Source organism: Amia ocellicauda, chromosome 14, assembly GCF_036373705.1.
Source record: "Amia ocellicauda isolate fAmiCal2 chromosome 14, fAmiCal2.hap1, whole genome shotgun sequence".
In the NCBI taxonomy this organism is placed as follows: domain Eukaryota; kingdom Metazoa; phylum Chordata; class Actinopteri; order Amiiformes; family Amiidae; genus Amia; species Amia ocellicauda.
The window spans coordinates 5,520,063-5,535,608 of record NC_089863.1 but is presented as its reverse complement, the minus strand read 5'-3'; the positions used below and the strand labels follow the sequence as shown (position 1 = coordinate 5,535,608).

Genomic DNA, 15,546 nt, shown 5'->3' with positions numbered 1-15,546 from the left:
ATATTGCCAGTTGGTTCATTCATGATGTAGCGAATGTATTTAAATTTGTATGTAATCTGTCAGAAGTGAAAAACAGAAGATTGTTCACATTTTCTTCGCTTTCAATAACGATGAGCCGGTTTAATTCTTAAGTATAGGTGTAGTCAGGCTTACTTATTGCAAGGGCTTACCAGGGCTCGAGTCCCGGGGCCCCAGCCAGCGAAGGGGCCCGTCCAGCGTTGGGATTATTTTTTACAAAGTATTCTGTATCTATGTGGTCACTGCTTGTGGGTTTGCTCTTGTGTGCGCGCAGCCTTGTGTCTGTGCTGCCTGCCAGCCTGCGATGCCTTGGGGGAGGGGCGGGGGCAGAGAGACGCAGATGTTTGATGTGGGCAGGTCGAATTCCTACTGGCCAGGGTTAAAGCAAATCTATAAAATCTATGATTGTGACTGGTGCACTGACTGCGGAAGCAGGTGGACGTACTATTGTCAAGTGAATCCAAAGTTCGAAAGTTAACAAACAAAAGTATTGTAGCAAGCGGGGGTCTTTTTCCTTTAGCAGACAACAAGTATAAAGCAACGTCAGGAAGGTTTATTGGCCTTAAAAAACACAATCTAAAAGGCCCCTATCGGCTGAGACCCACGCCCAAACAATTACACTTAACTCCCTATCTCACTCTATTCTGCTCTCTATCACACAGGCGCTCGCTCCCGCATAGCATTGGCACACACTCTCTGCTTCACGCCAACTCAGCTACCCAGTCACAATCCCTTCCTCTCAATTCCTGGCCAGTCGGCAGAAGTCTTCCACATCTCATCGGCACTGGCCCTGTAGAAACCCTAGTGGTGGTGTTGCACTGTCTTTGTGATGCACTGGTGCCACGTCAGCAGCTCCTCCTGCAGTGGCCTGAGGACCGCTACCTGCCAATGCTCTTCCCCCATGGCTGCCCCTAGGAACCTCCGCATCAGTACCCCTACTTGGGTAGCCAGACCAGGCCAGTGTGCCCACGGTGTCCTCCGCTGCTCATCTACCCAGTTATGGACCTAACTGTATGTATGTATATATATCTATATGACTTTGCCAATCGCCGAGTGAAGGAGAATGGAGCTTGGATACGGAAGGATGTCCCCATCCCTTGTGCCGTGAAGGACTACACTTCTGGAATTGGGGGCGTCGACCTGTCCGATGCTCTGCTTGGCTACTGCCATGTCCTGCAGAAGACCATGAAGTGGTAGAAGACCCTCTTTTACCACTTTGTGGACACTGCTGTCGTCAACTCCTTCATCCTGCACCAGCACCTGACCAAGGTGAAAGGGCTGGCGCATCTCACACAGTTGGCCTTCAGGGAGCGGCTGTTTGAGGAGCTGGCTGACTTTGGAGCTTCAGAGATAGCAGCACCCTTCAGTGCTGGTCCTGCCAGTACTCCGGTAGTCAGCCCTCGCCGTCGCACCTCCTCCAAACCACGACCCTCCTCTGCCTCTAGTCAAAAAATTGATTTTGAGATCAAAAATAAAAAAATCGAATGCAACATTTATAGAATTGAAAACAAATAAATGTATCGAAAGCAAAAAAAAAAAAAAAACTTTATCAAAACTGGCCTGCAGCCCCCGTCTTTGCTTGCGATGCTGCAATTTTGTTTTCGTCGCCCGTTTCTTTGCTTTTGATTTTTTTCTTTCGTTTACGAGTTTTGGCGCTGTTTTGTCGTGAGGGTGGGATTTACAGGGAGGCGTGGATCTCGGCTCTCCATTGGTCCAGTAGTTTTGAGTGACGGTTCTTCCTAACCCAATCAGTGAGCAGGTGGGCTGGTCTGGTGATCTCTGTGTGGGATGGTATCGACTGTCTCGGTTTCAACAGCAGCGCCGATTCAGCGTCTTGCATCTGCCAGTCGGCAGAAGTCTTCCACATCTCATCGGCACTGGCCCTGTAGAAACCCTAGTGGAGGTGTTGCACTGTCTTTGTGATCCACTGGTGCCACGTCAGCAGCTCCTCCTGCAGTGGCCTGAGGACCGCTACCTGCCATTGCTCCTCCCCCATGGCTGCCCCTAGGAACCTCCGCATCAGTACCCCTACTTGGGTAGCCAGACCAGGCCAGTGTGCTCACGGTGTCCTCCACTACTCATCTACCCAGTTATGGACCTAACTGTATGTATGAATTAATATCTATATGACTTTGCCAATCGCCGAGTGAAGGAGAATGGAGCTTGGATACGGAAGGATGTCCCCATCCCTTGTGCCGTGAAGGACTACACTGCTGGAATTGGGGGCGTCGACCTGTCCGATGCTCTGGTCGGCTACTGCCATGTCCTGCAGAAGACCATGAAGTGGTACAAGACCCTCTTTTACCACTTTGTGGACACTGCTGTCGTCAACTCCTTCATCCTGCACCAGCACCTGACCAAGGTGAAAGGGCTGGCGCATCTCACACAGTTGGCCTTCAGGGAGCGGCTGGTTGAGGAGCTGGCTGACTTTGGAGCTTCAGAGATAGCAGCACCCTTCAGTGCTGGTCCTGCCAGTACTCCGGTAGTCAGCCCTCGCCGTCGCACCTCCTCCAAACCACGACCCTCCTCTGCCTCTAGTCAAAAAATTGATTTTGAGATTAAAAATAAAAAAATCGAATGCAACATTTATAGAATTGAAAACAAATAAATGTATTGAAATCAAAAAAAAAAAAACTTTATCAAGACTGGCCTGCAGCCCTCGTCTTTGCTTGTGATGCTGCATTTTTTGTTTTCGTCGCCAGTTTCTTTGCTTTCGATTTTTTTTCTTTCGTTTACGAGTTTTGGCGCTGTTTTGTCGTGAGGGTGGGATTTACAGGGAGGCGTGGATCATGGCTCTCCATTGGTCGAGTAGTTTTGAGTGACGGTTCTTCCTAACCCAATCAGTGAGCAGGTGGGCTGGTCTGGTGATCTCTGTGTGGGATGGTATCGACTGTCTCGGTTTAAACAGCAGCGCCGATTCAGCGACTCATTAAACACCCTGTATGCGCAGAGACCTGCAGTCAAGAGCTGCACAATCACTGGATCATGTTTATTGAATTCAAGATTATTATCGCTCTTTATATCTGTAGTGGTTTTAGTAAATCCCAGGATACAGCGATGAAGAAGTAACAAGTTTATTCCATAAAAGATAAATATAGATTATAGATAAATATACATGTGAGTTTGGAGAAGCCTTTTTGCATCTTCAGATAGACAGGTTACAGTCTTATCTATTGGAAGTGATTACATCTCATTCAAATACCAGATGGTTTACCTCCTGCATAATAATGAACATAACATAACCTAAGTTTGTTGCTGATATTGGAGTGTTTGAGTAGACTGGTGCTGGTCAGCATTCTTCACGCAGCAGATGTGTATAAAATATTATTCATCACATTACTAATCTTTGCATCTTAAATAACACTCATCCCATTTGTAAGAAAGGCTTGATCACCCCCATCTGATTAAAGAACACATTTCGAACTACAGACCCATCAGCATTGTACCTGTTCTAAAAAATATTTGGAAAAATACTTACTGGCCAGTTTTTTATTTAGAATCTCAGAATCAGAATCTGAAAATCAGTTTGTCTTTTGCACAAAAAGATCGTCTTGCATCAGCCACTTTACTGCTAACTGAACACATACAAACAGCTCTCACGGACAACAAAACCAGGGATTTCCTTAAAGCCGTTGATGGTTAACCTTAATCTCCTCCTAAATTCAAACGTTTTAAGCTCAACTGGTGCTCAAACCAATGTTTCTCTAATCAAAACAAAAAAAGAATGTATATTTTAGATCCCCTTAAGTCTTCCAGCCCTCCCTCTATAGTAATCAACAACTCACAAATTACAGTAGTAACCTCTTCAATACCTTTGACTAATTCTCGATTCCCATGTCACTTATAAAGATCACATTAGTAAATTAAAGCAAGAAATAGGTTAACAATAAACTGCGGAAGTTTAACTGAACATCTTTTCCGTTCATGAATGAGTTTATTTCCAGCATTTCTTACATGCCTCCCTAGATGGTCACTCAAAGACAAATTAGCAGCCGTCAGGAAATAATACAAGCGTGCAAATAAGATTGACTTACAAAAGTGTCTCCTTGGACCCACCACTGTAATATTTCCAAGACAGCGCCAACTCTCTGACAGTGTGAGAATTCACACCTGTCTCAAGATGTATTATGAAATGCAGTATCGTCTCTCTCCCTCAATCCTTTGTAATGTGCTACCTTCACATCCTGCATTTTGCAAGCAGCGCACATGGCCCTTCTTCTCACAATACAGCACCTCCCACCCTCATTACAAGGATTGAAACGGGAAAAGTCAGGAAATACATATTTGATAACATGCACTCTACTTAGCGTGAATAGATTTGATTTATTGATTTTCCATTCGTTTATGGAAGGGGCGGGAAAGAGCGAGTTCCCTGACCGGGAATCGAACCCGGGCCGCGGCGGTGAGAGCGCCGAATCCTAACCACTAGACCACCAGGGAAGCGGTGACTTTGCTCGTGAGATAGAAAGATCCAAAATATGGAACAGATTGTGTCATTATGAACTGATGTAAGCTCCACAAGACTTCGATTATTTATTAACGTATTCATAAGGAAAGTGGCACGAGCAATGTTTTTTAAAGATCAAAAGTCACGATTATAGTTTTGTGTTGGATGGATAACGACATGCATACACGGTTCCACACTGACCTTGTCGTATAGGACTCCGAAGTTGCAGTATGCAACTCGAATAATGGATAATAAATCATTAAACACGTGTTTGATACTGTCACAGATGTTCCCAGATTCATTATTTGAAAGCGCTCGAGTGCTCTTCCTTCAGACCACTTTGAGAAAAGGCTCCTCAGATGACTTCAGACCGAAGAGTGCGCTTAAAGTAAGTTCACTTCACGACTTATTCAAATGTTTAGATGTACTGAAAAGTAGAATATTTATGTTTCTCAAGTAGCAGGTTGTATGTATGACTGTGGTTGTTTTCAAAATATACGTTATAAAAGTTCAATGATAGGCTTTTTATTCGCTGTATCGCGGAATGGTGTAAAGTTCATTTCAAAGACAATATATTGCCAGTTGGTTCATTCATGATGTAGCGAATGTATTTAAATTTGTATGTAATCTGTCAGAAGTGAAAAACAGAAGATTGTTCACATTTTCTTCGCTTTCAATAACGATGAGCCGGTTTAATTCTTAAGTATAGGTGTAGTCAGGCTTACTTATTGCAAGGGCTTACCAGGGCTCGAGTCCCGGGGCCCCAGCCAGCGAAGGGGCCCGTCCAGCGTTGGGATTATTTTTTACAAAGTATTCTGTATCTATGTGGTCACTGCTTGTGGGTTTGCTCTTGTGTGCGCGCAGCCTTGTGTCTGTGCTGCCTGCCAGCCTGCGATGCCTTGGGGGAGGGGCGGGGGCAGAGAGACGCAGATGTTTGATGTGGGCAGGTCGAATTCCTACTGGCCAGGGTTAAAGCAAATCTATAAAATCTATGATTGTGACTGGTGCACTGACTGCGGAAGCAGGTGGACGTACTATTGTCAAGTGAATCCAAAGTTCGAAAGTTAACAAACAAAAGTATTGTAGCAAGCGGGGGTCTTTTTCCTTTAGCAGACAACAAGTATAAAGCAACGTCAGGAAGGTTTATTGGCCTTAAAAAACACAATCTAAAAGGCCCCTATCGGCTGAGACCCACGCCCAAACAATTACACTTAACTCCCTATCTCACTCTATTCTGCTCTCTATCACACAGGCGCTCGCTCCCGCATAGCATTGGCACACACTCTCTGCTTCACGCCAACTCAGCTACCCAGTCACAATCCCTTCCTCTCAATTCCTGGCCAGTCGGCAGAAGTCTTCCACATCTCATCGGCACTGGCCCTGTAGAAACCCTAGTGGTGGTGTTGCACTGTCTTTGTGATGCACTGGTGCCACGTCAGCAGCTCCTCCTGCAGTGGCCTGAGGACCGCTACCTGCCAATGCTCTTCCCCCATGGCTGCCCCTAGGAACCTCCGCATCAGTACCCCTACTTGGGTAGCCAGACCAGGCCAGTGTGCCCACGGTGTCCTCCGCTGCTCATCTACCCAGTTATGGACCTAACTGTATGTATGTATATATATCTATATGACTTTGCCAATCGCCGAGTGAAGGAGAATGGAGCTTGGATACGGAAGGATGTCCCCATCCCTTGTGCCGTGAAGGACTACACTGCTGGAATTGGGGGCGTCGACCTGTCCGATGCTCTGCTTGGCTACTGCCATGTCCTGCAGAAGACCATGAAGTGGTAGAAGACCCTCTTTTACCACTATGTGGACACTGCTGTCGTCAACTCCTTCATCCTGCACCAGCACCTGACCAAGGTGAAAGGGCTGGCGCATCTCACACAGTTGGCCTTCAGGGAGCGGCTGTTTGAGGAGCTGGCTGACTTTGGAGCTTCAGAGATAGCAGCACCCTTCAGTGCTGGTCCTGCCAGTACTCCGGTAGTCAGCCCTCGCCGTCGCACCTCCTCCAAACCACGACCCTCCTCTGCCTCTAGTCAAAAAATTGATTTTGAGATCAAAAATAAAAAAATCGAATGCAACATTTATAGAATTGAAAACAAATAAATGTATCGAAAGCAAAAAAAAAAAAAAAAACTTTATCAAAACTGGCCTGCAGCCCCCGTCTTTGCTTGCGATGCTGCAATTTTGTTTTCGTCGCCCGTTTCTTTGCTTTTGATTTTTTTCTTTCGTTTACGAGTTTTGGCGCTGTTTTGTCGTGAGGGTGGGATTTACAGGGAGGCGTGGATCTCGGCTCTCCATTGGTCCAGTAGTTTTGAGTGACGGTTCTTCCTAACCCAATCAGTGAGCAGGTGGGCTGGTCTGGTGATCTCTGTGTGGGATGGTATCGACTGTCTCGGTTTCAACAGCAGCGCCGATTCAGCATCTTGCATCTGCCAGTCGGCAGAAGTCTTCCACATCTCATCGGCACTGGCCCTGTAGAAACCCTAGTGGAGGTGTTGCACTGTCTTTGTGATCCACTGGTGCCACGTCAGCAGCTCCTCCTGCAGTGGCCTGAGGACCGCTACCTGCCATTGCTCCTCCCCCATGGCTGCCCCTAGGAACCTCCGCATCAGTACCCCTACTTGGGTAGCCAGACCAGGCCAGTGTGCTCACGGTGTCCTCCACTACTCATCTTCCCAGTTATGGACCTAACTGTATGTATGAATTAATATCTATATGACTTTGCCAATCGCCGAGTGAAGGAGAATGGAGCTTGGATACGGAAGGATGTCCCCATCCCTTGTGCCGTGAAGGACTACACTGCTGGAATTGGGGGCGTCGACCTGTCCGATGCTCTGGTCGGCTACTGCCATGTCCTGCAGAAGACCATGAAGTGGTACAAGACCCTCTTTTACCACTTTGTGGACACTGCTGTCGTCAACTCCTTCATCCTGCACCAGCACCTGACCAAGGTGAAAGGGCTGGCGCATCTCACACAGTTGGCCTTCAGGGAGCGGCTGGTTGAGGAGCTGGCTGACTTTGGAGCTTCAGAGATAGCAGCACCCTTCAGTGCTGGTCCTGCCAGTACTCCGGTAGTCAGCCCTCGCCGTCGCACCTCCTCCAAACCACGACCCTCCTCTGCCTCTAGTCAAAAAATTGATTTTGAGATCAAAAATAAAAAAATCGAATGCAACATTTATAGAATTGAAAACAAATAAATGTATTGAAATCAAAAAAAAAAAAAACTTTATCAAGACTGGCCTGCAGCCCTCGTCTTTGCTTGTGATGCTGCATTTTTTGTTTTCGTCGCCAGTTTCTTTGCTTTCGATTTTTTTTCTTTCGTTTACGAGTTTTGGCGCTGTTTTGTCGTGAGGGTGGGATTTACAGGGAGGCGTGGATCATGGCTCTCCATTGGTCGAGTAGTTTTGAGTGACGGTTCTTCCTAACCCAATCAGTGAGCAGGTGGGCTGGTCTGGTGATCTCTGTGTGGGATGGTATCGACTGTCTCGGTTTAAACAGCAGCGCCGATTCAGCGACTCATTAAACACCCTGTATGCGCAGAGACCTGCAGTCAAGAGCTGCACAATCACTGGATCATGTTTATTGAATTCAAGATTATTATCGCTCTTTATATCTGTAGTGGTTTTAGTAAATCCCAGGATACAGCGATGAAGAAGTAACAAGTTTATTCCATAAAAGATAAATATAGATTATAGATAAATATACATGTGAGTTTGGAGAAGCCTTTTTGCATCTTCAGATAGACAGGTTACAGTCTTATCTATTGGAAGTGATTACATCTCATTCAAATACCAGATGGTTTACCTCCTGCATAATAATGAACATAACATAACCTAAGTTTGTTGCTGATATTGGAGTGTTTGAGTAGACTGGTGCTGGTCAGCATTCTTCACGCAGCAGATGTGTATAAAATATTATTCATCACATTACTAATCTTTGCATCTTAAATAACACTCATCCCATTTGTAAGAAAGGCTTGATCACCCCCATCTGATTAAAGAACACATTTCGAACTACAGACCCATCAGCATTGTACCTGTTCTAAAAAATATTTGGAAAAATACTTACTGGCCAGTTTTTTATTTAGAATCTCAGAATCAGAATCTGAAAATCAGTTTGTCTTTTGCACAAAAAGATCGTCTTGCATCAGCCACTTTACTGCTAACTGAACACATACAAACAGCTCTCACGGACAACAAAACCAGGGATTTCCTTAAAGCCGTTGATGGTTAACCTTAATCTCCTCCTAAATTCAAACGTTTTAAGCTCAACTGGTGCTCAAACCAATGTTTCTCTAATCAAAACAAAAAAAGAATGTATATTTTACATCCCCTTAAGTCTTCCAGCCCTCCCTCTATAGTAATCAACAACTCACAAATTACAGTAGTAACCTCTTCAATACCTTTGACTAATTCTCGATTCCCATGTCACTTATAAAGATCACATTAGTAAATTAAAGCAAGAAATAGGTTAACAATAAACTGCGGAAGTTTAACTGAACATCTTTTCCGTTCATGAATGAGTTTATTTCCAGCATTTCTTACATGCCTCCCTAGATGGTCACTCAAAGACAAATTAGCAGCCGTCAGGAAATAATACAAGCGTGCAAATAAGATTGACTTACAAAAGTGTCTCCTTGGACCCACCACTGTAATATTTCCAAGACAGCGCCAACTCTCTGACAGTGTGAGAATTCACACCTGTCTCAAGATGTATTATGAAATGCAGTATCGTCTCTCTCCCTCAATCCTTTGTAATGTGCTACCTTCGCATCCTGCATTTTGCAAGCAGCGCACATGGCCCTCCTTCTCACAATACAGCACCTCCCACCCTCATTACAAGGATTGAAACGGGAAGTCAGGAAATACATATTTGATAACATGCACTCTACTTAGCGTGAATAGATTTGATTTATTGATTTTCCATTCGCTTATGGAAGGGGCGGGAAAGAGCGAGTTCCCTGACCGGGAATCGAACCCGGGCCGCGGCGGTGAGAGCGCCGAATCCTAACCACTAGACCACCAGGGAAGCGGTGACTTCGCTCGTGAGATAGAAAGATCCAAAATATGGAACAGATTGTGTCATTATGAACTGATGTAAGCTCCACAAGACTTCGATTATTTATTAACGTATTCATAAGGAAAGTGGCACGAGCAATGTTTTTTAAAGATCAAAAGTCACGATTATAGTTTTGTGTTGGATGGATAACGACATGCATACACGGTTCCACACTGACCTTGTCGTATAGGACTCCGAAGTTGCAGTATGGAACTCGAATAATGGATAATAAATCATTAAACACGTGTTTGATACTGTCACAGATGTTCCCAGATTCATTATTTGAAAGCGCTCGAGTGCTCTTCCTTCAGACCACTTTGAGAAAAGGCTCCTCAGATGACTTCAGACCGAAGAGTGCGCTTAAAGTAAGTTCACTTCACGACTTATTCAAATGTTTAGATGTACTGAAAAGTAGAATATTTATGTTTCTCAAGTAGCAGGTTGTATGTATGACTGTGGTTGTTTTCAAAATATACGTTATAAAAGTTCAATGATAGGCTTTTTATTCGCTGTATCGCAGAATGGTGTAAAGTTCATTTCAAAGACAATATATTGCCAGTTGGTTCATTCATGATGTACCGAATGTATTTAAATTTGTATGTAATCTGTCAGAAGTGAAAAACAGAAGATTGTTCACATTTTCTTCGCTTTCAATAACGATGAGCCGGTTTAATTCTTAAGTATAGGTGTAGTCAGGCTTACTTATTGCAAGGGCTTACCAGGGCTCGAGTCCCGGGGCCCCAGCCAGCGAAGGGGCCCGTCCAGCGTTGGGATTATTTTTTACAAAGTATTCTGTATCTATGTGGTCACTGCTTGTGGGTTTGCTCTTGTGTGCGCGCAGCCTTGTGTCTGTGCTGCCTGCCAGCCTGCGATGCCTTGGGGGAGGGGCGGGGGCAGAGAGACGCAGATGTTTGATGTGGGCAGGTCGAATTCCTACTGGCCAGGGTTAAAGCAAATCTATAAAATCTATGATTGTGACTGGTGCACTGACTGCGGAAGCAGGTGGACGTACTATTGTCAAGTGAATCCAAAGTTCGAAAGTTAACAAACAAAAGTATTGTAGCAAGCGGGGGTCTTTTTCCTTTAGCAGACAACAAGTATAAAGCAACGTCAGGAAGGTTTATTGGCCTTAAAAAACACAATCTAAAAGGCCCCTATCGGCTGAGACCCACGCCCAAACAATTACACTTAACTCCCTATCTCACTCTATTCTGCTCTCTATCACACAGGCGCTCGCTCCCGCATAGCATTGGCACACACTCTCTGCTTCACGCCAACTCAGCTACCCAGTCACAATCCCTTCCTCTCAATTCCTGGCCAGTCGGCAGAAGTCTTCCACATCTCATCGGCACTGGCCCTGTAGAAACCCTAGTGGTGGTGTTGCACTGTCTTTGTGATGCACTGGTGCCACGTCAGCAGCTCCTCCTGCAGTGGCCTGAGGACCGCTACCTGCCAATGCTCTTCCCCCATGGCTGCCCCTAGGAACCTCCGCATCAGTACCCCTACTTGGGTAGCCAGACCAGGCCAGTGTGCCCACGGTGTCCTCCGCTGCTCATCTACCCAGTTATGGACCTAACTGTATGTATGTATATATATCTATATGACTTTGCCAATCGCCGAGTGAAGGAGAATGGAGCTTGGATACGGAAGGATGTCCCCATCCCTTGTGCCGTGAAGGACTACACTGCTGGAATTGGGGGCGTCGACCTGTCCGATGCTCTGCTTGGCTACTGCCATGTCCTGCAGAAGACCATGAAGTGGTAGAAGACCCTCTTTTACCACTTTGTGGACACTGCTGTCGTCAACTCCTTCATCCTGCACCAGCACCTGACCAAGGTGAAAGGGCTGGCGCATCTCACACAGTTGGCCTTCAGGGAGCGGCTGGTTGAGGAGCTGGCTGACTTTGGAGCTTCAGAGATAGCAGCACCCTTCAGTGCTGGTCCTGCCAGTACTCCGGTAGTCAGCCCTCGCCGTCGCACCTCCTCCAAACCACGACCCTCCTCTGCCTCTAGTCAAAAAATTGATTTTGAGATCAAAAATAAAAAAATCGAATGCAACATTTATAGAATTGAAAACAAATAAATGTATCGAAAGCAAAAAAAAAAAAAAAAACTTTATCAAAACTGGCCTGCAGCCCCCGTCTTTGCTTGCGATGCTGCAATTTTGTTTTCGTCGCCCGTTTCTTTGCTTTTGATTTTTTTCTTTCGTTTACGAGTTTTGGCGCTGTTTTGTCGTGAGGGTGGGATTTACAGGGAGGCGTGGATCTCGGCTCTCCATTGGTCCAGTAGTTTTGAGTGACGGTTCTTCCTAACCCAATCAGTGAGCAGGTGGGCTGGTCTGGTGATCTCTGTGTGGGATGGTATCGACTGTCTCGGTTTCAACAGCAGCGCCGATTCAGCGTCTTGCATCTGCCAGTCGGCAGAAGTCTTCCACATCTCATCGGCACTGGCCCTGTAGAAACCCTAGTGGAGGTGTTGCACTGTCTTTGTGATCCACTGGTGCCACGTCAGCAGCTCCTCCTGCAGTGGCCTGAGGACCGCTACCTGCCATTGCTCCTCCCCCATGGCTGCCCCTAGGAAACTCCGCATCAGTACCCCTACTTGGGTAGCCAGACCAGGCCAGTGTGCTCACGGTGTCCTCCACTACTCATCTACCCAGTTATGGACCTAACTGTATGTATGAATTAATATCTATATGACTTTGCCAATCGCCGAGTGAAGGAGAATGGAGCTTGGATACGGAAGGATGTCCCCATCCCTTGTGCCGTGAAGGACTACACTGCTGGAATTGGGGGCGTCGACCTGTCCGATGCTCTGGTCGGCTACTGCCATGTCCTGCAGAAGACCATGAAGTGGTACAAGACCCTCTTTTACCACTTTGTGGACACTGCTGTCGTCAACTCCTTCATCCTGCACCAGCACCTGACCAAGGTGAAAGGGCTGGCGCATCTCACACAGTTGGCCTTCAGGGAGCGGCTGGTTGAGGAGCTGGCTGACTTTGGAGCTTCAGAGATAGCAGCACCCTTCAGTGCTGGTCCTGCCAGTACTCCGGTAGTCAGCCCTCGCCGTCGCACCTCCTCCAAACCACGACCCTCCTCTGCCTCTAGTCAAAAAATTGATTTTGAGATCAAAAATAAAAAAATCGAATGCAACATTTATAGAATTGAAAACAAATAAATGTATTGAAATCAAAAAAAAAAAAAACTTTATCAAGACTGGCCTGCAGCCCTCGTCTTTGCTTGTGATGCTGCATTTTTTGTTTTTGTCGCCAGTTTCTTTGCTTTCGATTTTTTTTCTTTCGTTTACGAGTTTTGGCGCTGTTTTGTCGTGAGGGTGGGATTTACAGGGAGGCGTGGATCATGGCTCTCCATTGGTCGAGTAGTTTTGAGTGACGGTTCTTCCTAACCCAATCAGTGAGCAGGTGGGCTGGTCTGGTGATCTCTGTGTGGGATGGTATCGACTGTCTCGGTTTCAACAGCAGCGCCGATTCAGCGTCTTGCATCTGCCAGTCGGCAGAAGTCTTCCACATCTCATCGGCACTGGCCCTGTAGAAACCCTAGTGGAGGTGTTGCACTGTCTTTGTGATCCACTGGTGCCACGTCAGCAGCTCCTCCTGCAGTGGCCTGAGGACCGCTACCTGCCATTGCTCCTCCCCCATGGCTGCCCCTAGGAACCTCCGCATCAGTACCCCTACTTGGGTAGCCAGACCAGGCCAGTGTGCCCACGGTGTCCTCCGCTGCTCATCTACCCAGTTATGGACCTAACTGTATGTATGTATATATATCTATATGACTTTGCCAATCGCCGAGTGAAGGAGAATGGAGCTTGGATACGGAAGGATGTCCCCATCCCTTGTGCCGTGAAGGACTACACTGCTGGAATTGGGGGCGTCGACCTGTCCGATGCTCTGGTCGGCTACTGCCATGTCCTGCAGAAGACCATGAAGTGGTACAAGACCCTCTTTTACCACTTTGTGGACACTGCTGTCGTCAACTCCTTCATCCTGCACCAGCACCTGACCAAGGTGAAAGGGCTGGCGCATCTCACACAGTTGGCCTTCAGGGAGCGGCTGGTTGAGGAGCTGGCTGACTTTGGAGCTTCAGAGATAGCAGCACCCTTCAGTGCTGGTCCTGCCAGTACTCCGGTAGTCAGCCCTCGCCGTCGCACCTCCTCCAAACCACGACCCTCCTCTGCCTCTAGTCAAAAAATTGATTTTGAGATCAAAAATAAAAAAATCGAATGCAACATTTATAGAATTGAAAAAAAATAAATGTATTGAAATCAAAAAAAAAAAAAACTTTATCAAGACTGGCCTGCAGCCCTCGTCTTTGCTTGTGATGCTGCATTTTTTGTTTTCGTCGCCAGTTTCTTTGCTTTCGATTTTTTTTCTTTCGTTTACGAGTTTTGGCGCTGTTTTGTCGTGAGGGTGGGATTTACAGGGAGGCGTGGATCATGGCTCTCCATTGGTCGAGTAGTTTTGAGTGACGGTTCTTCCTAACCCAATCAGTGAGCAGGTGGGCTGGTCTGGTGATCTCTGTGTGGGATGGTATCGACTGTCTCGGTTTAAACAGCAGCGCCGATTCAGCGACTCATTAAACACCCTGTATGCGCAGAGACCTGCAGTCAAGAGCTGCACAATCACTGGATCATGTTTATTGAATTCAAGATTATTATCGCTCTTTATATCTGTAGTGGTTTTAGTAAATCCCAGGATACAGCGATGAAGAAGTAACAAGTTTATTCCATAAAACATAAATATAGATTATAGATAAATATACATGTGAGTTTGGAGAAGCCTTTTTGCATCTTCAGATAGACAGGTTACAGTCTTATCTATTGGAAGTGATTACATCTCATTCAAATACCAGATGGTTTACCTCCTGCATAATAATGAACATAACATAACCTAAGTTTGTTGCTGATATTGGAGTGTTTGAGTAGACTGGTGCTGGTCAGCATTCTTCACGCAACAGATGTGTATAAAATATTATTCATCACATTACTAATCTTTGCATCTTAAATAACACTCATCCCATTTGTAAGAAAGGCTTGATCACCCCCATCTGATTAAAGAACACATTTCGAACTACAGACCCATCAGCATTGTACCTGTTCTAAAAAATATTTGGAAAAATACTTACTGGCCAGTTTTTTATTTAGAATCTCAGAATCAGAATCTGAAAATCAGTTTGTCTTTTGCACAAAAAGATCGTCTTGCATCAGCCACTTTACTGCTAACTGAACACATACAAACAGCTCTCACGGACAACAATACCAGGGATTTCCTTAAAGCCGTTGATGGTTAACCTTAATCTCCTCCTAAATTCAAACGTTTTAAGCTCAACTGGTGCTCAAACCAATGTTTCTCTAATCAAAACAAAAAAAGAATGTATATTTTAGATCCCCTTAAGTCTTCCAGCCCTCCCTCTATAGTAATCAACAACTCACAAATTACAGTAGTAACCTCTTCAATACCTTTGACTAATTCTCGATTCCCATGTCACTTATAAAGATCACATTAGTAAATTAAAGCAAGAAATAGGTTAACAATAAACTGCGGAAGTTTAACTGAACATCTTTTCCGTTCATGAATGAGTTTATTTCCAGCATTTCTTACATGCCTCCCTAGATGGTCACTCAAAGACAAATTAGCATGAAATAATACAAGCGTGCAAATAAGATTGACTTACAAAAGTGTCTCCTTGGACCCACCACTGTAATATTTCCAAGACAGCGCCAACTCTCTGACAGTGTGAGAATTCACACCTGTCTCAAGATGTATTATGAAATGCAGTATCGTCTCTCTCCCTCAATCCTTTGTAATGTGCTACCTTCGCATCCTGCATTTTGCAAGCAGTGCACATGGCCCTTCTTCTCACAATACAGCACCTCCCACCCTCATTACAAGGATTGAAACGGGAAGTCAGGAAATACATATTTGATAACATGCACTCTACTTAGCGTGAATAGATTTGATTTATTGATTTTCCATTCGTTTATGGAAGGGGCGGGAAAGAGCGAG

General features: G+C 45.6%; 2 non-coding genes across 2 annotated transcripts; both read right to left on the bottom strand.

Moving 5' to 3' along the window:
• Positions 1-4,386: 4,386 nt before the first annotated feature.
• Positions 4,387-4,458, bottom strand: trnae-cuc (transfer RNA glutamic acid (anticodon CUC)). Its single transcript has one exon. It is a non-coding gene; the product is annotated as a tRNA-Glu (tRNA).
• Positions 4,459-9,423: 4,965 nt separating this feature from the next.
• trnae-cuc (transfer RNA glutamic acid (anticodon CUC)) lies at positions 9,424-9,495 on the bottom strand. Its single transcript has one exon. It is a non-coding gene; the product is annotated as a tRNA-Glu (tRNA).
• Positions 9,496-15,546: the final 6,051 nt, after the last annotated feature.